Raw genomic sequence first — 27,735 nt, 5'->3', positions numbered from 1 at the left:
GATATGCACGTTTGATATATCATTGGAATGTTTAAAATCTCAATTTTCTGGGGGAAGAACAAATTTGTACAGGAGGGCATTTTAAAAAATAAATAAATGCCATAAATCTGCTATGGCAGCAAATAGACACGTTGTTCTATCAAACACAACAGTTCTTTTAGCTTAAAATAAAGCAGTTTATTTTAAAGAGCAGACACTGCTTTTTCATTCTTGTCTGTGTTTTCTGCCATATATGTGTGTGTGCTCTATGATGCTTAGGGAACTGAGCCCTGGTGTTTTGCTGAAGTGGTTTGAACTTCCACACGTTCTGCAGTTTTTTGTTTTTTTTTTCCAAAAAGTTGCAAATGTAAATTAAACTTTTCAATCTATTAAGTGGGGTAAACTCTCCCATCCACAATCTCTAAAATATTTTTTTCTTGCCTCAGTCAGAAACCCTACTATCTAAGTTCACTTGAAAGATTATTTGTGGTGTCAGTTCCCAGTCATTTTCCTCCCACGATTTGCTCAGAAAACAATTGGGGATTGACAAATTCTAAAGCTGAAAAATTTTAAAGCTGGGGTCAACTCTGGGTCATTGACTTCATGATTGTGATGTGAAATGAAATGATGACTTGTCGTCGGGAGGCGACCTGAAGCATAAATAGACAATCATTAGTGGTGAGTGTTTGTATCATAAGTCATTCACCCAAAATCGAAATCAGTAGTATGTGTATCGGGTACCCTGCATTCATTCTCTCAGAATGCTAATGTTGCTATTGAAGGTATTCTGATATACCTTCACACTATAAACTCAAAATGCACCCAGCGGACAAAGACATTTTCTTCCCCATAAAAATTTGGTAATGCTTATTCTCGCCGACATCCTCTTTTCTTTCGTCGTGGGATCTGAGGCTGATGCTTTGCAGCATCTGTACTGGGCTCCTGTGGGTTGCAGCCTGACAGCTTGTCTCTACCAAGGCTTGGTAATGAGAGAGGCTGTGTTCATTCTGTCTACATGTGTCAGACGCTGTTGTTTTTGTGAGCTCACACACGCTGCGGTTTTTTAGGTTTGAAGCCGATAGCAGAAAACAAAAGCAACAAAATCTCGGCACCTATTTGTGGAGTTAGAAGCTATGTCGAGCTACTTTTTCATAGTGTATGTTGTGTATAAATAAGTTACAGTATATTCCATGTTTCAACAAGGCATTAGGGAGCAATAATGTTGACTGGTTGTCTTTGTCTTTCATGAGAAAAATAAATCCTGTGTCAGCACTTCTAATTTGCTTCAACTCATCATGCTTACACACCTCAGCATTGAGCACACATACCCTTATGCAATGACCCATACAAACACCTACAAATATCTTAGCTGTCATGACTTCAGCGGGACAGTTCCACTTACTGGGAAGTCGCTTTAAAGGATTTTGTAATTTTACTAGTGTGGTTAGGAGTTGCTCTACAGTGGAGCGTATCAGTAACAAATAACCACAAAATATGTATATATAAAAACGGCTACCATACCATATAATTGTCGTTTATGTAGTTGGATTTCCCTACAATGGGCATGCCAAAATTACTTTTCTTCCACTTATTGATAAGTTTTCTGGATAAAGGGCAGGCATACTTGAATGCTACTTGAAGTACTGTGTCGAATTTGATTATTTTCACTTTACTTTACTGCATCTCTTGAAAAGAGGTTATGCAACCGTATTTTGAATGACATTTGTTTGGCTACTGGATATTTATTATTTTGTATTTAGTAATCTTTACTCATTCAATGAATGTCTTATTTTGTCTAAATCATTAAAAAAAGGATGAGTGAAAATTTTTAAACGTCAAGATGGGCAACCAAGCCTCCGGAGGGATGTCCTTATGTACAATAAGTCATTGCTTTAGTGTGTTATTTACATGTGCTTAAAAGTAACTTTGTTAAACCAATAGAAATCACAAAAAGTATTACACTGTCCCTACTCTGAAACATGGAGGAGTCTGTTATCTTCCGGGGCTGCTTATAAATCTCTGGTCCAGCAGCTATTCAATGTGTGGAGGGTAAAATGAAATCTCAAGGGTGTCAATATACAAGATGTTTCAGAAACAATGTGCCAAAATCATGACACGATGTTAAGACAAGAGTTGCCTGATAATGACTTTTTAACCAATATCCCGATATTTTCCAACTCCAAAAGTCTGATTCCTGCTACCGATATCAGACTGGTACTGATATAAGTGGTCCTGGACTTAACATATTATGGCTAATTGTATTGTATGTACTTCTGAAGTTATGGGGGAAAAGTTCCGAAAATGAACCAGTATATTTACTGTTGAAATCAAAGTAGTGCAAACATCCGCTTTTTTTGGATCAAGTGCAATTGCAAAGTGCCAGATAAGGCACTTATTCTGTCCTCAATGTGTCTGTGGGTACACAAATCGACAGATAGCGAACAAATCAGGTCATTAATCCTTAAGTCAGATGCTGGAGTAAGTTGAACTGGCTTTAATGCTCTCATCTTTCTCCTGACAAGTGCACTGATACGTTTTTGCAAAAAAGAAAACAAACATTCAACATTGTGTCAATAATATGAAATTAAGTCACAAAATAAAGCAAAGTAAACACTACGTGTCGATTTGAATAGCAACTGCTAGTAAAGCTTGAAAGTAATGAAATAATGTAACCACATTTTACCACAAATGCAAACAAAACGAAATATACACATCTCGACTATACTACACAACGCTCATGGATATAAAACAAAGTAAGAATACAAAACTTACAAGCAATGCTTGTATGAGGCACAAACAACGTGGTGAGATGGCAAGTACTGCTATGGTACATTTGCTGCAGATGTTAGCTCTCTCTACTCTTAATGAGTGCGACAATCGACATATGACTACTTTAGGAGAAAGTGCTTCAACTTATCAAAAGTAATTACACCTAAGCGCCAACAGGGGGCGAAAAAACATCAAAAACACAGGCAGGCGGTAAGTGAACATGACAACAATGCCATATGGATATTATATGCACTGATAACGAAAAACCGATGTCGGAAAACTCTAGTTCAAAATGAAAAACATTAAAAAACTTCATTTCATGTTTTACAAATTATCAAATTTGGCCACGACCAGCAGCAAAGACAACATTAAGCAGATTTGAGAATTCCTCCCAATGTGGCTCTGCATGTCTCAGTCCACCGTGTTGATTGCAACCGATCTTTCATGTCTGATATTTGCTGTAAGTGATGGGACATAAACTTTGTTAGCATACTGCCACTTCCAGCATACTGATGACATGAAAGATTGAACAACAGCTACAATCAACACGGTGGACTGTGACATGCAGGGGGGAGAGGGAGGAATTTTTAATTCTTATATCTTCATATCGACAGTGTGTGAGTCCACTTACTCACATAGAGGGGAGAGTGGGGCTCTGTCAGACGCGCTGCATCCACGAAGACTCACATGGCGTTCATTTGGCCATTGTCTTAATGTGATCGCATGTGTAAGCATGTCGCAATATGCGATAATTCCATTTATCGCACGATAAATAAAAATGAAGGCGGAAATTTTTCCGCTGCGATTTATCGCCTCGCTTGCACGTGCGTGCGCGCGTGCGGCAGACGTGCTGTTAAAAGTTTGGATTCCTTGTTACCAACTACGCAAAATGCATCTTCATTCCAGGTCTGGCAAAAAATAGCGCCAGAGCCAATCCTTCCCATTATATCCTATTGTTCAACCTATACCGGCCGCGTCAGTGCTCCGGATTGACTGCGGACCATCTCCGGCGTACCGGAGCCCGCCGAATGGTTTAGGCAATTTTCTATTTTTGCCGGAGACGCATCCGTCAAAATGGGCGGATCCAGGCCTGGAGTCAACAGCCCAGTGTTTTAGTAACGGTTTAAACACCAGCGAACATGGACGAAGAACGTTTCATCATGGAGGTGGAAAGTCACAAAGTGATTTATGATGCAGCAGATCATTTTTATAAGGACATCATTGAAAAGGAAGCTGCAAGGTGTCCTATTAAGTGTGTTTTTCTGGCAATGATATCAAACACACGACGTGCTGACAACTTTTGTTTTTATTAACACATGGCGCGAACAATTCCTTAACCTGTGGCTCTCAGTAAACCGTCTCTTTCTCACTCCCGCATCACATGAACAAAAATACATCACTGTTGCGTGCGCTTCCGGATATTTACAACGAAGTCCACCAAAACATTGTTACCGACTTGGCTGCTACGAACAACCTCGCTTTGACAACGGACAGCTGAATGGACATTGAGTGGCAAATTAAGAGCACTGTGCTTCAAATTCATCCTGTTTATGAAAGTCGATTGTCATATGCTGGTGTTGTGCAGTAATGAACAGACGTGACATCTGTGGCGTTTGCTAACTTTTTTTATGCGCGCACACACTAGATATCATGAAATGCAAACTAGATGTGCTACATCCCATGCCATTGGCTACGTGAGCCCAGAGTGATTATTGGACACGTAGTCCATCTACTACATCGATGAATTCTAAACCGCCATGACTGAATGGGAGTTAAGCAGGCCATATCAATCCATACCAGTGACTATAGATAATGCTGCAAATATTGTTAATTCAGTACGTGACACAGATGGATTCAGACCACAAATAAGATATGTTGCTCATGTAGTAAACCTAGCTGCTAAGAGAGCTGTAGCAATCAACAGTGTGCCCCTTCTCACTTTACAGACTGTAAAGATTGTTCTCAGCATTTTTATACAAAATTTCTTCAGATCAGTAAGAAGTAAGCACATCAATATTATGCACTAAAATGCATGTTTGTATGGTGGCAATTTAATTTTAGCTCGTTAGCAAAAAAAAAAAAAAAAAAAAATACAATAGGTTTTTTTTTTCCCCAGAGCATTAAATGTATTGAATCGAATCGAAAATCATGTCCCCCGTTTCGAAAATCGTACCGAGCCGTGACTTAACTGTATCGTTGCATCCCTGTGGAACACCATAGCAGAAGCTATGAGGGGAAAAGTTTTCATTTGCCTAAATGCTTAAGTTATGAAGTGCAATTTTATTTTTTTGTTGTTGTTTTTAGTTGTGATTTCTTAAAAAGTATTTTTGAATTTAAGAGTAAACATTTATCGCGTTTAAATAGTTGTACTTGATCTATTAATATATACAGTATTCTCACTGTGTTATTGTAAATTGGTTTAAAAAAAAAAATTGGGGAAGCAATAATATCGCATATCGCAATAATTTATGAGATAAATTATCGCACATTAAAATTTGTTATCGCAACAGGGCTACGCATGTGTATCATGAACTTTGATCACATGACTACTGTAGTTTAATTTTGTCACTTTCCCATTCGCTCAATGAATAACACGTTTGTCTACTACATACACTGTATTGCAAAAGTGTGCACTGTGATCGTGTAGACTTAAAGACATACAAAACCGAGTGAACCAAACATAAACATACCAAATATGAGCGTATGAATTCGAGCGAATCTAATACGATCGGATGGAATACTAGCGGTCAACAGAAAATTGGCACCCTGTTTCCTCTCTTCCTACCTCAATCAAACCTTCCCAGGTAGTCACAGGTGATATTAATTAGGTGACAGAGTGACAGTGACACACCCACTCCACGCACACACTCATTAACCATTTGCAACACCAAAACAAGTAGTGCTTAAATTCCTGCCTTTAACAGACAGATTTGAACAAAAAATAAATAAAAGGGGGAAGGGGGTCCTCTTATCGGCTTAATTTTACCTGTACGCACTTGTAAAACAAAATAAAACCTGTACAAAATAAAACCTGTACAAGTGTACAAGCCAGTTTTTGAAATGTTTTTCATACTAATGATTTTGGCACATTTTTTGATCAACCTGTATTCTAGAGAGATATGTGTTCCCCAGTGTTTTTCTCAGTTATGGTATATGGAGCTTAGACAACATAGCTAAAAAAAAAAAAATCCACTGGGGGTGATAGAGCGCCAATTCATTCGACTGTTGACGTAAATGGCATCCAAATTAACATTAAAAAAGCCAGTAGTCTCTCTGCATCACTCAAAACATTGCAAGCAGTTGAGTTTACCTATAGTAAATTGAATTTTAAATGAGACAAACCAGCCAGAGAAAATGTTGTACTGTATTAACTGAGGCAAAAACTCGGACATGGGAGGAATTCGGCGAGGCCATGGAAAACGACTTCCAGACGGCTTCGAGGAAATTCTGGTCCACCATCCGGCTTCTGAGGAGAGGAAAGCAGTGCACCATTAACACTGTGTATAGTGAAGATAGTGTACTGCTGACCTCGACTCGGGACGTCGTGAGTCGGTGGGGAGAATACTTCGAAGCCCTCCTCAATTCCACCGACACGCCTTCCTTTGAGGAAGCGGAGTCTGGGGACTCCGAGGTGGGCTCTTCGATCTCTCGGGTTGAAGTCACTGAGGCGGTTGGAAAGCTCATCGGTGGCAAGGCCCCGGGGGTAGATGAGATCCGCCCGGAGTTCCTAAAGGGTGCTCTCCCTTAGAGAGGGTGAGAAGCTTGGTCATCCGGGAGGGACTCGGCGTTGAGCCGCAACTCCTCCGCGTTGAGAGGAGCCAGCTGAGGTGCTGGTTCAGATGCCTGCTGGACGCCTCTCCGGAGAGGTGTTCCGGGCATGTCCCACCGGCGGGAGGCCCTGGGGACGACCCAGGACAGGCTGGAGAGACAATAGCCATGTTTACATGGAGCCAAATATTCCAATTACAATCGGTTTAGATGTTCAAACCGAATAAATGTGTTCCATATAAACACCTCATTTGGAATGAACAGGCCCAAACCGAATGGAATTTCATTCCGTTTCACAGGGGTGGAATATTCCTTTTCCCAAACCGATTAGAAGTAAAATTATATCATGTAAACAGGGAAGCGGAATGGTGTCTGGTTGCGTTCTTTCTGCACATGCTCCGTACTGACGTGGGGACGTCACTTGGTGACCTAAGTAACGTCACTTGCAACATGGCTTCCAAGCACAGCGCACCTAATTGGAGTCCGGCGGCAAAGTTTGTATTTAATTCAAACTTTAAAAGAATTGAATATAATTGCTCGCTTAGACGGGCGTAAAACGAGGAACAGTGAACTATTTTAAAAAATTCATGAGAGGTTACACGAAGCCGGAATAGACCGGAGCGTTGACCAGATTAGAAACCGTGGAAAACGCTGAAAACCGGCTACTACAGGGCAAAAGAGCAAAACAGCAGAAGCGGATACGACCCCACAAACACAACAAGTGGGTTAAAGTTAAAACAGCAGCACTCTGATGATCGATCTCCATGTTTTGCAACGTGACGCTTGGTTTTGATTAATCTGTGCATGTCAGACGGCAGTTGTCAAACGTCCTTTCGGAATAAAGGCAGACACATGTAAACGCTGGATCGGAATAGATGAAGTGACATGTAAACAGCTGATCTGAAATTTCCATTCGGAATGATTTGAATCGGTATGAATAAAAGTCAGCATGTAAACGTGGCTAATGTCTCTTGGCTGGCCTGGGAACACCTTGGGATCTCGCCAGAGGCGCTGGTTGAAGTGGCTGAGGAGAGGGAAGTCTGGGCTTCCCTGTTAAAGCTGCTGCCCCCGCGACCCGACCCCGGAGCAAGTGGAAGATAATGGATAGATGGATGGATGTATTAACTGATTATTAGTGTACTCAACACTTTCACATTCTCAGTTTAGCTTTCACATTTAATTTCACATTCTTCCTTACTTAAAAAATAGCTGTAATCAAGCCTGTCAACAGAGGGGGTTGGGGTGGCGGGGGCAACCTGGTATGTTAATCCAGGCCTCGGGACCCTGAGGCCCCTGAATGACCCTTAATTTATTTTACTTTACCTTCATATATTTCTTTTTTATTTAAATCATTGTCTGATAAAATATTATGTTCTACTCGATATATACTTAAAAACTTTAACATATTAAATATTTCAAATATATACTTTTTCCTTTTTTTTTTTTTTTTTTTTTTTTTTTTTTTGCACAATGCACCCCTTATGTTATAAATGACTTTGCTGTAAAAAAAAATCTAGGTGAATCTCTGTTTGAGGGCATGATAACCCCAGGGATGTGAAGATGGCAGGCACAGGATGTTATACTGTTTTGTTGCTTAGCAGGCAGGTATAGCACTCTCAGTTGTATTGTATTCTACATGGGACAATAGGTGGAAATTGTTTGTTTATATTGTGTCACATCAAATTACGGTCTGTTCAATTTAACTGTCCATCTCAAATTAAATAATTTGAAAATTTACACTGTCATTGCTTGCAAAGTGTTAAATTACTGCTTATGTTGTTATGACACGCAGGTGGCGGGGTGGGGTGGGGGCTATAATGGTCTCTTGTCTCCGGGCGCCTGCAAGTCTGTTAACAGCCCTGGCTGTAATAATTAATGATCACATAATGAAACTGCAATTTCAAGTTTCTCAGAATTTCCTCATCAGTATATTTATCTCCCACCAGCTCATAAAACAAAACAATTTGTTCCCCCAATGAGTGAAATGTCACTAACAAATCACTTCAAGTTGCTTAGTTGCTGTGGAAGAAATTTATGATATTTGCCCAATGAGCGGCAGATTGCAACCTGCTCCAAACTCTAATTTGGACAGGTTTATCCCTAACACATCATCACAAAAGATTACACTGAATTCAATCGTGTGACACGAGTTTAAAATTCAAGCCTCAGATCAAGCAGTTTCATACAAATATGGTATTAACACTTTAGGTCTGACTGATTTTTAACATTTTTTTTTTTTAGACTAAAGGTTATTTTACTTATATTTCTATTCTTGTTTCTACTGTATTGGAATCCTGTAGCTTATTCCATCCAAGAATTTAGGAGCAACATTCAGTATTCTTTGTGGTGGTGCTTGTTATGGAAACTTGCTATGAAGCTGTCAAATTTTTTAGAGATTAACTTAAATGAGAGGTGGAACAAAATCCGCAGCAGGTGATGATATTGGCGAGCGCAGCGATGAGCAAGTGAATACTCTATAATAAGGTCAGCATTATGGCTAGTTTTACGCTGCATGGTTCGGTTGACATGATAGCTCTAAAGTGGCACAACTGATATGGCTTCAAGGCAGAATAGAGGAAAAACTATAATCGTGCTTCTTCCTAATGTTCGCCCAAAAATGATACATATTTGATATCTAGCCAATGTGTATAGGTTGGAAAGACTTGAGTTAACTAAATACTTGAGTTACGTGCAATAAAAAGCGGCCTCAATGGATTAGAGCCAGCCTTGTGATCTTACGTTATTTGAGTGACAAAAAACTTAAGTTTTATAACTATATTTGTACAAACGAAGGTGATTTATTTTTTATTGGTACCCTGTAGAATAGTCAGTTAATGAATGTATCACGGAATGTGATCTTAGGCCCTTAGTAGAAAATATTTGGGATGTCAAGTTGTTTTTGTCCAGTGGCGCACTACAATGTCAGAGTCTTGGCTACGAGAGGAAAATAAAGGGAGAGACTCAAGAGTGACAAAAAAGGGAAAGAGTCCGAGACAGGTTTAAAAGCCCAGGAGGATACAACCTTGGTTTTTCAAAGACGTAAGTAGACACTTACCGGCAATTTGATACGTTTATTACTTGATCACGACCTTTTTTTTTGATGATGCTTGCCTGTCATAAGACGGCAGAGGTCAATTTATGTCAATTTGATACTGTAACATCGACAAAGAGTCGCCCCCTTAGTCAGGTTGCAATTCTTTATTTTTGGAACTTGTGGGAACAACATTGCTGCTTTCTGGCACAGGCAACGACAACACAACAACAGCAACAACTGGGAAACGTCTCGCTCCGTCGCAACTTTCTCACTCCCATAAATCACGCGGTGCATTCAGGAATGCATGCAAATATGCCCGCTACATTATAAACTGATTCGATACAATACATTTATTACTAGATCTATATTACTACTCGTCTGTTTTGGTTCAGAGAGAAATCACAATGCTAGATGCCTACCACGCTTCCTTTCGTGAAGTGTCGAACTACGCGTCATCACCAACGTCTGCTGGGCCGAGTAAATTGTCGTTATGTGACACCTTAGGCTAAACATATAAGGATTAATTGTCGATAATTTTTCCTGGGAGACTTTTCCATTGTTAGCGTCACGAAAGAGTGATCCTGAATTGTTACTTTGGGTGGAAATATCACTGATATCATTGCTGCTGCTGCTATGCTCACTGTGGATACCAGGCATGCAAACTCGGCGAAAATCCGCCGTTTTGAAATCAAAATGGATCATTCTTCTGAATCACGTAGAACCGAGGAGAAAAAAATGGGGAGGGGGGAATCTCAACGAGCAAGTGAAACCATTAACTTCCACACTGTAGTCCATGCTCAAAACTACACTCTAGTCCTATGACCTAGAACTATCACTATCACTCTCTTCTCGTGACAACAAATAACTGACAAGGGTAAGCGACGGGAGGACAGTTATCACCAATCAGCAATGAGGAGGCCGAACCCCACTCCATCCCAGCTTCTCGCCCGGACTCGTTGGAAATTGCGGCAAGGTATGGGATTAATGTCAAAAATTTTTAACTTCTTAAAGCTAAAAGTTTGAGTGATGGTCTATAATAGTCTTCATAAATCATTCAATCGTGTCGTTCACTCAATTCCTGCGCTTGTAATGGTGTCTATAACACAAGTATTTGCTTAATTTCTTGATAACTGACTTCAGATAGTCCTCGATATTTCACCGCCTCGTAGAACGCAGTTACTCGAGGTAGCTCTAACAGCAGAGGGGCTAACTAGCGCCTTTCACACAGGGCTTTGCTGGTAAAGTTAGCGAACGTCAGTTGGGATCTGAATTGTCGCCATTTGGCGTTGTGACGAGTTATTTAAGGCCCCTTTGTAAAGCGCTTGCAAACGATTTAAAAAAAAAAAAAAATTAAATCATGAGCAATGAGGTAACTAGAGTGATGAACTAGTTCCTTGCATACAAGTCATATTCAGGGCTTTGTTAGTAAAGTTCTGAATGGTCACCAGTTATTTTTGACAACGAATTATTTAAGGCCCCTCTATACTCTCTGCTAATTACAGAAAGGGAAGAGTTTTGCCTTGTTGTAGAGATCGTTTCATTTGTTCAGCATTCGAGAGTTTATCAAACCGGAGAGCTCCGCTACAGGTCGCATTTGAAAGTACACCCATTCCCACGCTCTTCGTACACGCCCCCGTTCATAAAACAGCCTACAGGTGTACTTCTGTTTATCCAGTATGATGCCCTATCAATCGAAGTTAAGGACAATGGGACTAATTGCTTTGGTTGAATGTAAATAAAGTTATGATCACTACAGTTAATGCTTTTGAAGACTTGTATTTTTTTTATTCTATCCATCTATCTATCTATCTAACACATAATAGTTAAGTGAATGGAATTTATACTGTACCTGTAAATTTATATTTTATGCTGTACAGCTGTTCTCTGCTTAATGCAAATGGGACATACTGTATATTTTATAATTTAGATTTTGTATAATTTGCTACTTAATGCGTCTTATATGTTCTGATTTCAGGATGAGAGATTTAGACTTGTATATGTTAAATTATTATGTACTGTGTTTAATTCGAGAGGTCTCTGGTTGCACTATGAAATGCACTTTTCCGCGCATGCCGTGTGTCCATGTTACTTTGTCACCTTTTTCACCCCTAACCAGTTTGCATGCCTGGGATAGTCTTCTGTTGCGTTCAGGGATTTACGTCACTGTTAGGGCCTCTGCCCCTCCCTCCTGACCCTTGGTCCACCTCGGGCAGGTGTGAGTGTTTTTATTCTGATTACGTGTTGGATGTCAGATGGGTGGCGCGGCCGCAGGTGATGGCAAAGACAATCAGCCTTCTTTAAAAGCAGTGGACGCCGCCACCTCATCGCCTGATCAACATGTCTGGTTTCTACGTCAGTTGCATCTCGCATTCCTTATTGAATTCTCTGATCACCGACTCAAGACATATTTGCTCGCCCTAGGTCCTGTCTTTGTTTTCCCCTTGTCGGATTTTACACCTGCCACCTTCCTGAGCTTCACCGCCTCACGACCATTTGACTACCCCAATGAGAAAGCTCCAGTACTTTGTTTTGGACACAAATGAAGTATTTTGTTCATCACTACACCGTGCCTCTCTCTGCTCAGGGATACTCTTTATTCCTCGAATCCTACGTCACACTTCTGGGTTTGGGAAGGTACTATTAACGGAGTGCAAAAAAAAAAAAAAAAACGCAAATTATCCTCGCAGTTACGCGGTAAAATGACATGCCTGTGATTTGGAATAGGCAGGAAGCTCTACTCCAACAACATTGGTTGATCCACAATTATCGGGCCTGTGAGTGAACGACGGCAAGTGTGTTCCATTTACCTCTTTCACTCCCACTCCCCCCACTTTCCCTCCACCATCAAAGTGGCCTCCGTCTAATGTCATAGCAGGGGCTGAGGGCAAGTGAGCGACGGCGACTAAAATCTGTTTTTGAAACGCAGCCCAGGTCAACATTTTGGGGGAAACAAATGATCTATCTTTATCAATGTAATTGAATGAGTTAGTTGCTTGCATTGCTTTTGTTGTGCAAATAGACCCCTAAAAAGCTATACATTTATATCACTAATCCTCTTCTTCGTAAAAACAAGTGTTTATTATGATCAGCTGAAAATTACATGACGCCTCAAATTAACAAGTCAACCTGATAGTGAAATTAGACTTCCATGTTTTGAGGGCTCCATTTGTCTTATTTCGTCCTTCAGGCTTCAAAGTGTTTCGTCATTCAAAAGAGGACCGCCGATTTGGGCTTTCTCTTGAGCTGTGTCTGTTATTCTACGTTGTTATAGCATGCTCATGTATTTGTTTAGAGAGGAGATGCAATTGATTGTGCTACATGTGTTCTATTAATCTTCTAATTATTCTTTGTTATCGACTGAGAGACTACAAATTGTCCGTTTTCATAGCACCCGTAAATAAGCCAACAATCTAAGTAGTTCAACACGTTAATGCAAACAGAAAAATTGCTTGGAAAATATGTATGTCTTACAATTGTGCAAAAGTAGATTAATTAGTATAAGCATTCATCACATTTATCCAAAATGTCCAAGGTAAGTAGTCACAACAAACAAAATGACCTCACTTGAAAGTGAGCACCGTTCTCTTAATTAAACACAAGTGCACTGTATCAACAAACATTAAGCAACTAAACTGCACTTGAAACGCATGCAAATCGAAAGAATTGCGGCAAAATATTAATAATTAGTCAAGAAGGGCCTCCCCTGATGTGTGTGATGCCTCGCAGCTTTCACAGCAAGACTGCCTTCATAATGATTTATGTGGTTTGTTAATGTTTACGTGCGTGGATTTACATATCAATGAAGAAAAAAAAAGCAGCAAAAGCCTGGTGGCCATCATTGCCTTATTGCATGCTTGATTGTTGAATAGGACAAGCTGAACAAGATTTAGGTCAAATGTAATGAAATAAAATTGCTTGTTGATATTACTTCTCTATTGTTTACTGCAGTGAATTTCGTAATGTGCAGTCAAAATAAAGCTAAGATTTTCTCTTGTCATGAAGAATATAAAGCAATTGTCCTGTAGTTGCCTAAAAATACCTCCCTTAAGTATACACCTCATATTTTCCAGTTAGGAGAAAATAACAATAAATTTGATGCGAACTGAAGCGGGAGCATTAAAAGAAAAACAAAAATGAAAAACACGGCCACAAGTGGAGATTCACTTATTCTCATATTTAGTGGCGTCGTTGGGCCTATTTTAAGGGGCTTAAGCCCCTCTAAAATTTTCTTGAGCCCCCCCAAAATGAGTTGGTGTTGTTTTATATAAAATTTTCTTAAGCCCCCCCCCCCCAAAAATAATTTGGTGTTGTTTTATTCAAAAAAAAAAAAAAAATGCTGACATATTCACTATGAAGTTGCCAGAACATTAGTTTCAATCAATAATCATATAACCCGGCATTATTAACCTAAATATGATCAAGTTGCCAGAATAATAATTTAAATCAATAATCATATAACCTGTCATCATTAACCTAAATATGATCATAAATCTGTCAGTTTACCGTCACTTCATAGACTAAGGTAGCGAGCCCCTTCAGTGCGTCAATATCCAATCCATTCCACTTGTTCGTATAGAAAACTTCCACATCATTGAAAATCCAGTCCATGTTTTCTGTGTGATAGTGACGAGATTTGTCGTTCACTTGAGTAAACGAATCCATTCCGGTTCGTTCAGTAAAAAGATTCGTTCAAACAAATCGTTCAACGAATCGTTCGGCCCCCTCATCTCCCTCCCCGCCCAAACGAATCGTTCGGTTACTGAACGGGAAGTGACGTTGCCGAACGAATCACCAAAGACCGCTTCGCAGTATAACTGAACGGGAAGTGACATTGCTTGGTCCCTCCCTCTCTTTCACATTGACCACTCGTCGTAGTTTCAGAAATGAGTGACAGGCGGTATCATTCTGCTTACACAGACAGCCTCGTCTCCCTCCTGCTGCTGCAAAAGCGAGGGAGAACTTCCGCGTCGTCTGTCCTAGTTCTATGGGCTCAAAGTCATGGCTCGTGCTTGCATTTCGATTTAGGACACGGTTAAACATTTTCCTTTTGTGAGGGGAGTAAGGGGCGGGGGCGCACGGACTTTCTTTAGCAGGTTCTTGATCACACATACAATCACATATACAGCATGTTTGCTGTCACGAAAATAAAAATACATCGAAAGTTTAATTTCTGAATATGGAACGACCAACACATCATATTTACATCTCGCTCTGTTGTATTTTTGTTTTTTAGTATTAAGATGATCGTGTTGAATTTTTGCACTGGTATTAATAAATAAAATAATCCGGTCAGCTCCCCTGTCGTCCCCGCATCTCAGCTCGTCAAATGCTGACGAGAAATAATTGTTTGCTCTTTACGATGTCGCCTTTCTACTCTCATTAGTCTGTTAAGAAAAATGTAGACATATTGCGACATCTCCCGTGTCCGCGTGCTTTGTTTTTGGGCGCTTGAGTAGCACATGATGGACGGATTGACATAATTTGTCAAACCAACCAACACCTGACACGAAAAAAAAAAAAAAACACTCGGAAAAAAATTACATGTATATACAGTTTCATTGCAAATCAGTATTATGGTGATCATATTGGTTTTTTGCACTGGTATTAATAAATAAAATAATCCGGTCAGCTCCCCTGTCGTCCCCGCATCTGAGATCGTCAAATGCTGACGAGAAATAATTGTTAGCTCTTTACGATGTCGCCTTTCTACTCTCATTAGTCTGTTAAGAAAAATGTAGACATATTGCGACATCTCCCGTGTCTGCGTGCGTTGTTTTGGGCGCTTGAGTAGCACATGATGGGCGGATTGACATAATTTGTCAAACCAACCAACACCCGACACGCTGACACGAAAAAAAATAATAAAACACTCGGGAAAAAATTGACATGTATATACAGTTTCATTGCAAATCAGTATTATGGTGATCATACTAAATATTTTTTTCTGTGCACGTATGAGGTAAATATCGCTGCCATGAAGCCTCCATATAGTGACAGTTCTCTGCCCGCTTCACTGCCGTCACGCGACCGCAGCTCAGCTTTTGCTTGCCTCGTAGCTACCCGTGTTTTAAATTACTGTAAATTTGATAGTATGTCGTCATAGGCAGTCACGAGTTTGTTGAGAAAAGTACTACTCTAAACCATGCTCGCTAGAGTTGTGTGGTGTTTTTGTCTGAGCAGCATTTGATAGGCTCCACGTTAACAAATATGTGACAAAGTCATTTCCTTTCATTTTCTGATTTGTTCACCGCATAGTCATTACTGGAAAATCAAGTTAGCAGCAAGCTAGGTCAGGAACCGGAGGACCGAGTCACTGAACGGGAAGTGACAAAACTCAGTCTTGCCCCCCTGCCTGCACGCTGGCTGCTTATTGGCCACACGTGGACGTGAGTGACAGACGCCCTGATTCTGTTTCCGCTCCCTCCCCTGCCCGCGATGAGGCTGGCGTCTGATTGGTCGTGTGCGATGTCAGAAGACGCTGCCGCTTGCTCAACGCCCTCCCACGCAGCGAACAAGCACCACCTTCATAGAACGAATCAGTGCAGATGATGATTAGTTCGGTCTCGTTCACCAAAACAATTCGTTCAAAAAGAACGAATCGTTCGCGACCGATACAACACTACTGTGTGACCATTTCGCAGTTTGTACCTGTGTTGTGTGTGAGTGTACCTCTGCCGCACACACACAAGAGCAGAGTGTAGATAAATGGATGAAAGATGGACATGGATGGATGGAAGAAAGTTAGTATTTATCACTGCTGGTAGTAAATGTTAGTTAGCTCCAGCCCCCTGCTAAGAGCAGAAAGTCCCCTGTAATTAATAAACCAAATGCTCCGTGTTTAACAAACCTGGTTTACACACTACAGATAATCTCTGTGCACGTTTTACCTTTGTTGTTTTGCGACCTAAAGTTACATTCCATCTATAAAATAACGCTGCTACTTAGCTGCTGCTAGCTAGTTAGTCTGAAATGCATTCTGAAGGTCCTAGTAGAGTTAAGTGTGCACTCTTTTTACCACTATCTTTGGGAGGACGTCCTTCTGGAGCATCAGATGTGTTTTTCAGCTTAGCACATTCATGTATGAATATCATCAGTGGATAGTCATAGTTATACTAGTGCCGTCAAATTTATCGCGGACGGTAATTCATCTTTTAAATTAATCACGTTAAAATATTTGACACATATAACGCATGCGCGGAATGACCCATGCATCCCATAATCCCACTCAGAAGTGCAGTGAGCAGCGTGGGTAACGGTTAAATGTAAACATGGAAGAAAAGCAGGTTGGCCCTCTGGGTGGGGAATTCAAATAAAAAAAGAATATAGATGGAACAATAAATAAACAGATAGTGATTTACACTCATTGCCAAAATGAGTTCCAGTTCCACCGAAGCCATTCAAGTCTAAAGTACCATCTGAATGCTAAGCATGCGTTTCTTGGGGCTTCCAGTTCTAGCGCTACATCTGGCTTGCGGCAGACTACTTTAACCGAACGCAGACCAATGAGCATATCTACCTCCGAAAAAAAATTAACAAACACAATTGTCAAATGGCTTTCAAGGGACTGCAGACCGATCAGCATAGTGGAAGACAAGGGGCTCGCAAAGACTTTGAGAGGAGCATCCCTCGATCCATCCTACAAGCCACCAGCAAGAGGCACAATAATGAATAGACGCGTGCAAAATTTCCGATTCTTAGATTATTCGCGAATCGGCCGTGGAAGATTCGAGAATGATTCACAGACATCCAAATTCTGATTATTAAAATATGCCAGGTAAAGCGAAACTAAATCATAGTCAGCGCGGTCTTCGGGACACAATGTGGATCGGACCGAGAGTAAATATCATGTCCAACTCATGCCGCTAGATAAAAAAAAAAAAAAAAAACAATAGCACCTGACTGCTGCAGACAGCCGCTACAATCAACGCCCAGTTGCTAGAAACATACAACCACATACGGCTACAGTAGATATCACGTATATGTAGAACTAGATGCAAAATGACAGATGCCGGCGGTGTTAGAACATGTATTAGAGAACTAGATGCGAAATGACAAATTTGACGGGGCTAGTAAACAGCCGCCATTTTAAAACGGTAGACTTCTCTAAAATGCTCTGTTGTAGCGAACCTAATTAACTTTTTATCTAAAATACTCCTAAATCGGCAAAATCTTGACTTGAATTTATCTTTAAATGATCAAACAGTTTTAAAATTTTGACATGTCGAAAGTAGACAGAAGGGAAATTATGGAATAGCGGGAGCAATTTTAACAACTTTAACGGTGGATTCACAACATTAAATTAATTGATGTACCGTATTGGCCCGAATATAAAACGGACATTTTTGCCTAGAAAAAAGATTGAAAAAGTGGGGGTTGTCTTATATTCGCGGTCTAGACATTATACCCATTCGCGACGCTAGATGGCGCCAGATATCATTGAAGCGATGTTCTGTCATGACAGATCTCAGCTACTCAAGTTTAACCAGTTTGCAATTATTTTATTGCAAGGTTTTTCCTTATTCAGATTTGTTTCAAGACTAGTTAGTTAGACTTCCCTTTGATGGTTAATGCAGTTATTGCAATTTTGTTGTTTTATCACAATAGATTGGTTTAATTGCATTTCAAAAACCACAAGCCATTCATTTATGAATGTGATTGCACTTTAGTTTACATAAATGTTCAGATATTAAGATTTGAATGAGGCAAAATAACATGATTTTTCTCTCAAATATATTGTTATAATCATTTGTTTCAGATGTACTGTAATTATTTTCAGTATAAAAAATATGTTGGTGTTCAAAAAGTCTTTTTTCAAACTTGAGTGTTGAAAAAGAGGTGGTCGTCTTATAATCAGGGCCGTCTTATATTCGGGTCAATACGGTAGTTTAAAGCTGCTTATACAGAATGGGGACTTGCGTATTTTATTTACTGTTATTAACTGTTAATGTGATACTGAAATAGTAGTTTGGTTTAGCCTGAGAGGATTTTTGAATTTTGGAACTAATGTACAAACCATTAAAAGCAGAGGGCGGGAGGTGCATCAATAATCTATTTGTAATCGAATCGGAGCCTCTGAATCATAATCGAATCGTTAGGTGCCCAAAGATTCCCACCTCTAATAATGAATAGGATTTACAGCCTCTATGAGACCGAGAAAAAGAAGAAAGAGGAGACTTTAACTCAAGCGCAATATGTCGCCATGACAGGAGACCACTGGACCTCGGTGAGTAACACTAATTACCTGGGAGTGACTGCACATCACATCACTAAAACATGGAAACTGACAGTATGACAACAGTATATTAAATATGTTGTGTCTTATCTTTCCATTCCAACAATAATTTACAGGGAAAAATTTGCATTTTTTTTAAAGATGGTTTGAATTGCAATTAATTACGATTTATTAATTTTTAAGCTGTGATTAACTCCATTAAGAGTTTTAATCGTTTGACAGCCCTAAATTATACGCTAATAAAAATTACTCCACCACCTTTATTGACCTGTAGGAGTCAGAGCAGAGGAGCAAAGAGGATGACGGTAGAGACCTCGACTGGAAAGGTGAGTAGAAGAGGAATGATTAGAAAGTTTAAAAGCCAAGAGGATGATTATACATAGCATACATACACGCAAAACATATAGAGGCCAAACGTTTGTCATTCATCATCATTCACATCACCTTCTCATTTGCAGGTTTTCTTTATTTTCATGACTATTTACATTGTCAATTCTCACTGAATGTAATATAACTATGAATGAACATGTTTGGAATTACGTAATAACCCAAAGAAAATCGATGAAATAACTAAAAACGTATAACATTCTTGTATCTTCAAATTGGCTACCCTTTGCTCCGATTACTTCTTTGTACTCTTGCCATTTTCTTGATGAGCTTCAAAAAGGAGTCACTTAAAATGGTTTTTGACTTCACAGGTTTGCTTTTTCAGGGTCATTTAGTGGAATTTATGACAGCAAAAATGGGCAATTGTCAAGGTACTTTTATTTTAAAAAGGTACATCAGAATTTCATCGGAGTACTTTAGTTCGAGTCTTGCGTTGGTCTAGTATACCTCAGAAGTGGAACGGTCCATGGATATCTTCCAGATTTTTTTAAATTATTTTTTTAAATCAGCCGAAATGGTAGCAAAAATGAGCAATTTTCAAACTACTTTTATTTTTAAATGGAACATCAGAATTTCATAGAAGTACTTTAGTTTGAGTCTTGGGGTAGTCTAGTACAGTGTTTTTCAACCTGTGTGCCGCAGCACACGTGCCGTGAGAGATCGTCAGGTGTGTCGCTAGAAATTATCTAATGTCGCATTTATATACAGTGGGGAGAACAAGTATTTGTTACACTGCCAATGGGTTTTCCCATTGACTGTGTATCAAATACTTGTTCTCCCCACTGTATATAATACATAAATTTGTAATGTCCGTAACTGTGTGTCCCTTGAAGGAGCCATCAGACTGCAGAGTGGTGACGTAGCGGGAAGCAAGCAAGGAGGGAGGGAGTCTCAGGGAGAACGGCGTGAGAGCCATGTCCGCGGTCGCATGTTGCGGATGCCACAAAAAAGTAATCACTGACTCCTCTCCTTTCGATTTCCCCATTCGGGGCTATTACAATATTGTTATTTTTACGTCGTCGGGCGGAGTTGCAGTAGAAGGAAGGAAGTAGGTAGAAAGTTCTCGGTCGTGTGCAGATGAGCGAAGTAACGCTCGTGTCACGTTCAAAAACTGCTCGGATTTCTAGCCATCAACGACCTTGCTGTCCGCAACAATGTGGACCCCAGCACGTCTACTGCACATCATTTGGTTGGACTCCTCAAGTGTCGATGTACTCCAAAGTGTCCTTTCTATTATATCCATGTGACAACCGTCAATCATCCCCCTGTGTTTTATTCCAACACATTTTTGAGAAGAGCAAGGTGGCTAATGGCTAAAAATCCGAGCAGTTCTTGAACGCGACACGAGCAGCAATCCAAAAACAGCGCCATGGTGCCAAGCAAGTTTAAACGTCCTCTCCAAACGAAACACCTGTCGCTTCTAAACAAGTTGATGGACTATTTTGTTTGCTTTTATGAAAACAAAGAAAAACTGGCATTTTGATAAAAACTACAAAGGTAAATGAGAAAGCCCTCAAAGCCAGTTACCTTGTTGCTAAATCCAAAAAGTCCCACACCATGACTGAGACATTAACACTACCTGCCTGCAAAGCCATTGTCTGCGAGACGCTTGGCCCTGATGTGGTTAATGACATTGCTCAAGTCCCCCTTTCTGATAATTCTGAACTTTTTCAAGCCTAACTGCAATAAAAAAAATAACATAAAAACGGAGACTGAGAGCGGTTGAAGAATAAGGATATTGACTGTGTTCATCTAAACAGGCTCAAGTTTCACACTGAATAAGTATACATTTTGAGAAATTGTTTTATAATTAAATATACTGTACAGAAAATACTTTTGGAAATTTTTTGTTCCAAACACTGGTCTAGTACAGTGTTTTTCAACCTTTTTTGACACACGGCACGTTTTTACATTGGAAAAAATCTCACGGCACACCACAAACTAAAAATGTTCCAAAATTATTTTCTGTACAGTATATTTGATTATAAAATAATTTCTCAAAATGTATACTTAATCAGTGTGAAACTTGAGCCTGTTTAGATGAATACAAAGTCGATATCCTTATTCTTCAACAGCTCTCAGTCTTTCTGTTTTTATTTATTTATTTACTTTATTTACTAGCAGTTAGGCTTGACAAAGCAAAGAATTATCAGACAGGGGGACTTGAGCAATGTCTTTAAACAAGTCAGGGCCGAGCATCTCGCAGACAATAGCTTTGCAGGCAGGTAGCATTAAATAATGTCTCTGTCACGGTGGGGGACTTTTTGAAATTAGCAACAAGGTAACTGGCTTTGAAGGCTTTCTCATTTACCTTTGTAGTTTTTATCAAAAAAGTATTTCTCTGTGTTTTCACAGAGGTGAACAAAATAGTACATCGATTTGTTTTGAAGCGACGGGTGTTTCGTTTGGAGATGACGTTTAAGCTTGCGTGGTACCATGGCGCTGTTGGAATGGATAGCTCCTCGTGTCGCATTCAAGAACTGCTCGGATTTTTAGCCATTAGCCACCTTTCTGTCCTCAACAATGTGTTGGAATAAAACACGGGGGGGAGGGGTTAGACGGTCGTCACATATGTATATAATAGAAAGGACACTTTCGAATATATCGAATCATGACGAGTCTAACCAAATGATGTGCAGTACACGTGCTGGGGTCCACATTGTCGTGTACAGCAAGGTCGTTGATGGCTAGAAATCCGAGCAGTCTTTGAACGCGACACAAGGAATACTTCGCTCATCTGCACACGATCGAGAACATTCTACCTACAGTGGGGAGAACAAGTATTTGATGTATTGTGTATTTGATACACTGTCAATGGGAAAACCCATTGGCAGTGTATCAAATACTTGTTCTGCCCACTGTACTTCCTTCCTTCCTCCTGCAACTCCGCCCGACGACGTAAAAAAAAAAAAATTATATTGTAATAGCCCCGAATGGGGAAATAGAAAGAGAGGAGTCGGTGATTACTATCCCACTTTATTGTGGCAACAATGGAAAATAATAAACAAAATAACAGCGGGATCCACAACATGCGACCGCTAACTTCGCTCACACGCGGGTAGTGACACTCCTCCCTCCTTCTTTGCGCGCTTCCCGCTACGTGACCACTCTGCAGTTTGATGGCCCCTTCAAGGGCCCTCACACAGTTACGGACATTACAATATATATATTATATATATACAGTATATATAAATGCGATATTAGATCATTTCTCGTGGCACATCTGACGGTCTCTCACGGCACACCAGTGTGCCGCGGCACACCGGTTGAAAAACACTGGTCTGGTACAGGGGTCCCCAACCTTTTTTGCACCACGGACCGGTGTGATTTGGGTCTTTTTTTCACGGACCGGTGTTTTGACAAATTTTGTAACCCATCAAAAACTGCTACTATGCGGTTCTGGGCATGCGCGTAACAATAAAAATGGCCGCGAATGCAGCGATTCAAAGTAAACCCTACAAACTTTCTTTAAAGAAAGGAATATTAACTTACGTTTGATCGTGGATAGACATGTAGAAAAGTTCTCAGACACATCCTGCCATGTTAGCTGCACACCGCTCTCTCACCGTTAACACCTTTACCGTGTCGTTAAGCATTAAATAAGAAGCCCGCTTCAAAAAATGCGATGTTGGAAATTGTAGCAAAGTTTTCAGTGTTCTCGTAGCGTTGTCAGGATATTCCGAAATGACTTCGTCTCAAATATACGTTTAAGGTCGCCGTCATTTGCAATCTCTACAAGCTGATCCTCCTGTTGCACAGACATGCTCGAATCACTCGGTTTATTCACAAACGTGTCACGAATTCACTCCTTTGCAGTTCGTGGGTCTTCGAGGTTGCAGGCTCATCTTCTGGCTAGTCAGGTGCCCATTTCGCCTTAAAAAAATCTCTCCAAAAACGTCTGTTTTCCAGTCATTTTCGCTCTTGTGGGGGAACAAATGTGCTGCGCCTGCGGCCAAGTCATACGTTATTATGGAGAACAAGGACACATAGATATATTATATATACAAAACAATATGTACTGCTTGCAGTCCAATCAATTAATTTCTATGACGACATTCTAATCTATACTATATCTAGAGTAGCCAGGGATATTGCTGTGTTAAGCAGGGGCACAGGCCAAAGTTTATTCGGCCAGAATGCGGTCGTTAATAAAATATTTTCGTGCGACCCGGTAGCAAATGTGCCACGGACCGGTACTGGCCCGCGGCCCGGCCTATGGGGACCCCTAGTCTAGTATACCTTAGAAGTGGAACGGTCCTTGGATACCTCCCAGATTTTTTTGATTATTTTTTTAAATCAGGCGAAATGATAGCAAAACTGGATAATTTTAAAAGTACTTTTATTTTGAAATGAGACATCAGAATTTTACCAGAGTACTTTAGTTTGTGTCTCGGGTTAGTCTAGCATATGTGAGAAGTGTCCTTGGATATCTTCCAGACTTTAATAAATTTTTAAAATAAGGCAAAATGACAGAAATAACTAGCAATTTTTACAGTAGTTTTACTCGGAATTCCTAAATCATTTTTATATTATAATGCTTTAGTTCTGGTCGTAGGTTTGCTCCAGTGTCTCTTTAAAGTGGACCCGTCCTTGAATAACTCTTTTTTTTTTTTTTTATATGTATAATTTTTTCAATAATGGGACTTGCGCTCTGAAGCCACGGCGTTGCATTACCGTTATGGTGTTAATGGTGTTATACTTGTATAGCGCTTTTCCACCTTTCAAGGTGCTCAAAGCGCTTTACACTACATTGCCATCTATCTACTGGTGACGCAGCACCAGGAGCAATGTGGGGTTCAGTATCTTGCTCAAGGATACTTAGGCGAGCTCATCAGGGCAGAGAAATCGAATCCACAACCTCTGGGTTGGGGGACAACTACTCTACCACTGAGCCACGCCATCCCCACATAATGCAAACAATGATCCAAATGAGGGGCGGCTAACTTGGCTTCGTTTTTACGAGTGGAGGCTGGCTTGACCGCAGTATTGTTTCGTTACCTGTTGGTTGCATAGTAAACACCTGAGTGGCAGCAAGTCAATTGAAGGCGCTTAGGCAACACCAGACCTGTGTTGAGTCACCTTGAAGACAAACATTCAATAATGAAAATGTTAACGTTTCAAAATACATGTAAAGTGATTTTAAGATAACCAGGCTAAATATATAGATAAATATCGGTGTTGCATCAATAATGATGACGAGTTTTGTGCAATGTTTACCAATTAACTTGTCAGAGGGATCAACGGATAGAAAGACTTGTAGTTCTTAAAAGATAAATGTTACTACAAGTTATTATAATTTGATATTGAAACCCCTCTTGATGTTTTCATTTTTATACAATTTGTAAGAGTAGGTAGCCATTGTTGTTGACGTCGCAGGGCGGTGACGTCACAGGGCCAAACTGCCAGAATTCCACCTGTGACTCTTAAAAAAAAAAAAAAAAAAACGTGTCACTCTTTAATTATGTAAGGTAGTGATTCAAATACGCCACAAGGTGTTCATGGCGAGTTTCACTTTAATTAGGGATCAAGCCAATTATTGCGTTTTTTTCCCTTGACTGACACTAGTTTCTTTAATCCACAGTGGGAGAGAGACAGGAGAGTGGATACAGGCATTCAGATTCATAGCTCGGACCGCGCCGTTTATTGGCATAAGCTTCAGCATATCTTTCACAACACACATAAGTATCATATAGTGAAGATACTACAAAACTAATACTCATACCTCTCAAAAAATGTCACCAAGAAGTAGGGGTGTAACGGTACACAAAAATCTCGGTTCGGTACGTACCTCGGTTTTGAGGTCACGGTTTGGTTCATTTTCAGTACAGTAAGAAAACAAAATGCAAAATATAAATGTGCTAGTTGTTTATTACACACCTTTGTGCTTTCAACAATAGGAACATTAGCCTATACAAAGCTAGAATTCTGCTCAAAAAGTAGCGGGTATTTAAAGATAATCCAACAACAATTTGCCTTTCAGACCCCACGTATTGGTCAGCTTTCTTTCTGAAAGAAAGAAGAAAAAAGAAGTCCTGTGCTAAAGAGAAAAGCAATCCCAATGACAAAGATTTTAACATGTATTTTACAAATTAAATGCCTCAATGAATCTTTTTTTTCCCTTATGAACGGTTTTCAAAAGCTTTATTGGTGTATTTTCTCAAGTTAAAGCGCCACACCGAAATTAATAAATTCAATTGTTTAAGCAGGATCTGTGTATTATTTTTATTACTTAATTACAGGTGTTTTAGCTCATTTCAATTTACTTTATTTAAATGAGCTAATATTTATTTTATTATGTGTTTATATTTTACAAATGTGATGTAGTATTCATTTATATTGTATATTTTATGTTTTATAACTTTAGTTCCTATGTGAATATTAGTTCCTACTTGTTTTGTTGTGGTAGGGTTTTGTATTGAACACGGGGCCATGTTGGTTATTATTACAACAGAGAAGACAGCAGTAAATCAACAAAGTCAACTGTGCCCGATCTACTACTCAAGAGATATGATGGACTCAAAAAGTGGGTTACGATTGCATATTAGTTTGAAGATCGACCGGATCCACCGTATTTTCACACGAGTGACTTCCTGTCTGCCCGATCCTAGCTACCGGTAGTAGTATTGACGGAGGAGGGTCGCGTCTCGCATCAAATATTAACTCTGACGTTCTTTTCGTGTGCGTCGTGCTGAGCCGCTTCTGGGACGCGCCTAACACGCGGCCGCACTGCGACTGGTGTGCATTCGCTGATTGACTTTAACGGCTCCGTTCCACTGGGTTCTTGTGGCGGCCACGTTGTCGCGCCGTTGACGTTTCTGGGTTATACTGTCCTACCGTTTTGGTCCTCATTATAGTAGAGAAGACGGAGTAAATATAATATACACCAAGAAACTGTAACCCGATCGACACACAGCCTCGAAAAGTAAGTTAAAGGGTTACATTACGTCAGAAACTCGTTCGGTACGCCTCCGTTCCGAACCGAGCACCACGTACCGAAATGGTTCAATACAAATCCATGTACCGTTACACCCTTACCAAGAACAAAAGTGCTTCAATCTGTATTACTGAGGCCCTATTCTCACAGTTAACACAACAATGCAAAGAGAACTGGTATTCACAATCATAATAGATGCGCAAATTACACATATAGCAACTCCTTTAGCTAAACAAATACACTGGATGGCAATATTTAGTCACAATACACAAACTATGATGCTGGGAGCCATTTTCAGGAGTTTAGTGAAGACAACACTCAAACGAACGTCAACCACAATAGACCCGGTCTAAAAAAAAAAAAAAAAAAAAAAAAAAAAAAAAACTGCTATCGCGTCAGTCGAGGGACCAAACGCACTCATTGTCTTATGTCTTATTAATGTAAAACTCGCCATTGACACCTTGTGGTGTATTTAAATCTCTACCTTACATAGTTAGAGTGACTGAAGTACAGCAGCTTGACCCTGTGACGTCACCGCCCTGCGACGTCAACAACAATGGCGAATTACTAGTTTATTTTTGGATTAAAAAATGTTACAAAATGTATTAAAACAAAAACATTAAGAGTGGTTTAATATCAAATTATTATTACTCGAAGTAACATTTATCTTTTAAGAACTATCTCTTTTTATCCGTGGTTCCCTTTAATTTTTCATTTTTGTTGCCTATTTTTGATAACATTACTGGGATCCTAATAATTCCACGAAGTGGCCAAAGACACCGTCCGTTAAGTGAAACTACGTTTCGTTCTATTTGGTGGAAGCACAACATATTTCACAGCAAACATATCGATTAGAAACTGTTTGACCCGACAATACAGTACCCGATCATGTTTTACTTCGACTGATGATTTCGAAACGTAGTAAAGATTGTGTTGCGGTGCACTTCTGACGCAGGTCAACACATCTATACTCGTGTGAAAACCCGACTCCTTCAGATTAAAAAAACGTAAATTGGTGTCAAGGGCTAGCGAGTGTTTGTCTCAGCTCACCTGATAACGAAATCAGAGCCTTTAAAAGGGAAACATGAATCACGAAATGGCGGTAGTGATGACGACAAAAACATGATTTCATTCGCTAACGTATTCACGCATACGCCCTTAGCGCTTCTGACTTGCGAAATATATTTGCTGCCTTCGCTTCAAAATTCGAGTATAGCTTCAATTTAGCAAGGAAAAATTTCTTAAGTGGAACAAATACCAAAAAATATAGCATCGACTACGCCTGTAGGTTGAGAGTGCTGTGAGTATGACTGATTCAATTACACGCTGAAATTAAAAGAAACAATTATAAGAGCACATAATTAACTACACAATACATGTTGGATACATGGCATATGATGAATGTCACTTTTTCTTTTAATCCACATTTACAGTCCATGGGAATGTCTCCAAAAGTTTAAAATGTTTACAGTCCTTCAGTTGATGTTTTCGATAAATTTAGAAGTTCCAACTATTTCACAGCAAGGGAACGCAGCACGATGCTTTCTTTAGAAATGGACAAGTTTCCATGCACATACATGCCAGAAACATAATGAGTCACCTTTATAGTTAGCTCTGAGGAGGTTCTCCAAA

The 27,735-nt window shown here is 39.8% G+C and overlaps 1 protein-coding gene and 1 long non-coding RNA gene across 2 annotated transcripts in view; one reads left to right on the top strand and one right to left on the bottom strand.

The window, feature by feature from the left end:
- Positions 1-27,735, top strand: part of aqp4 (aquaporin 4) — a 91,771-nt gene that overhangs the window by 35,636 nt on the left and 28,400 nt on the right. The gene's annotated exons all lie outside the window — the stretch shown is intronic.
- Positions 5,699-27,235, bottom strand: LOC130929901 (uncharacterized). Its single transcript, XR_009066969.1, has 3 exons — positions 27,154-27,235; positions 24,168-24,248; positions 5,699-6,667 (listed from the first exon to the last, which is right to left on the bottom strand). It is a non-coding gene; the product is annotated as an uncharacterized LOC130929901 (long non-coding RNA).

This window comes from Corythoichthys intestinalis, chromosome 14 (genome assembly GCF_030265065.1).
Source record: "Corythoichthys intestinalis isolate RoL2023-P3 chromosome 14, ASM3026506v1, whole genome shotgun sequence".
Classification (NCBI taxonomy): Eukaryota; Metazoa; Chordata; class Actinopteri; order Syngnathiformes; family Syngnathidae; genus Corythoichthys; species Corythoichthys intestinalis.
This window is presented reverse-complemented; position numbering and strand designations above follow the sequence as displayed.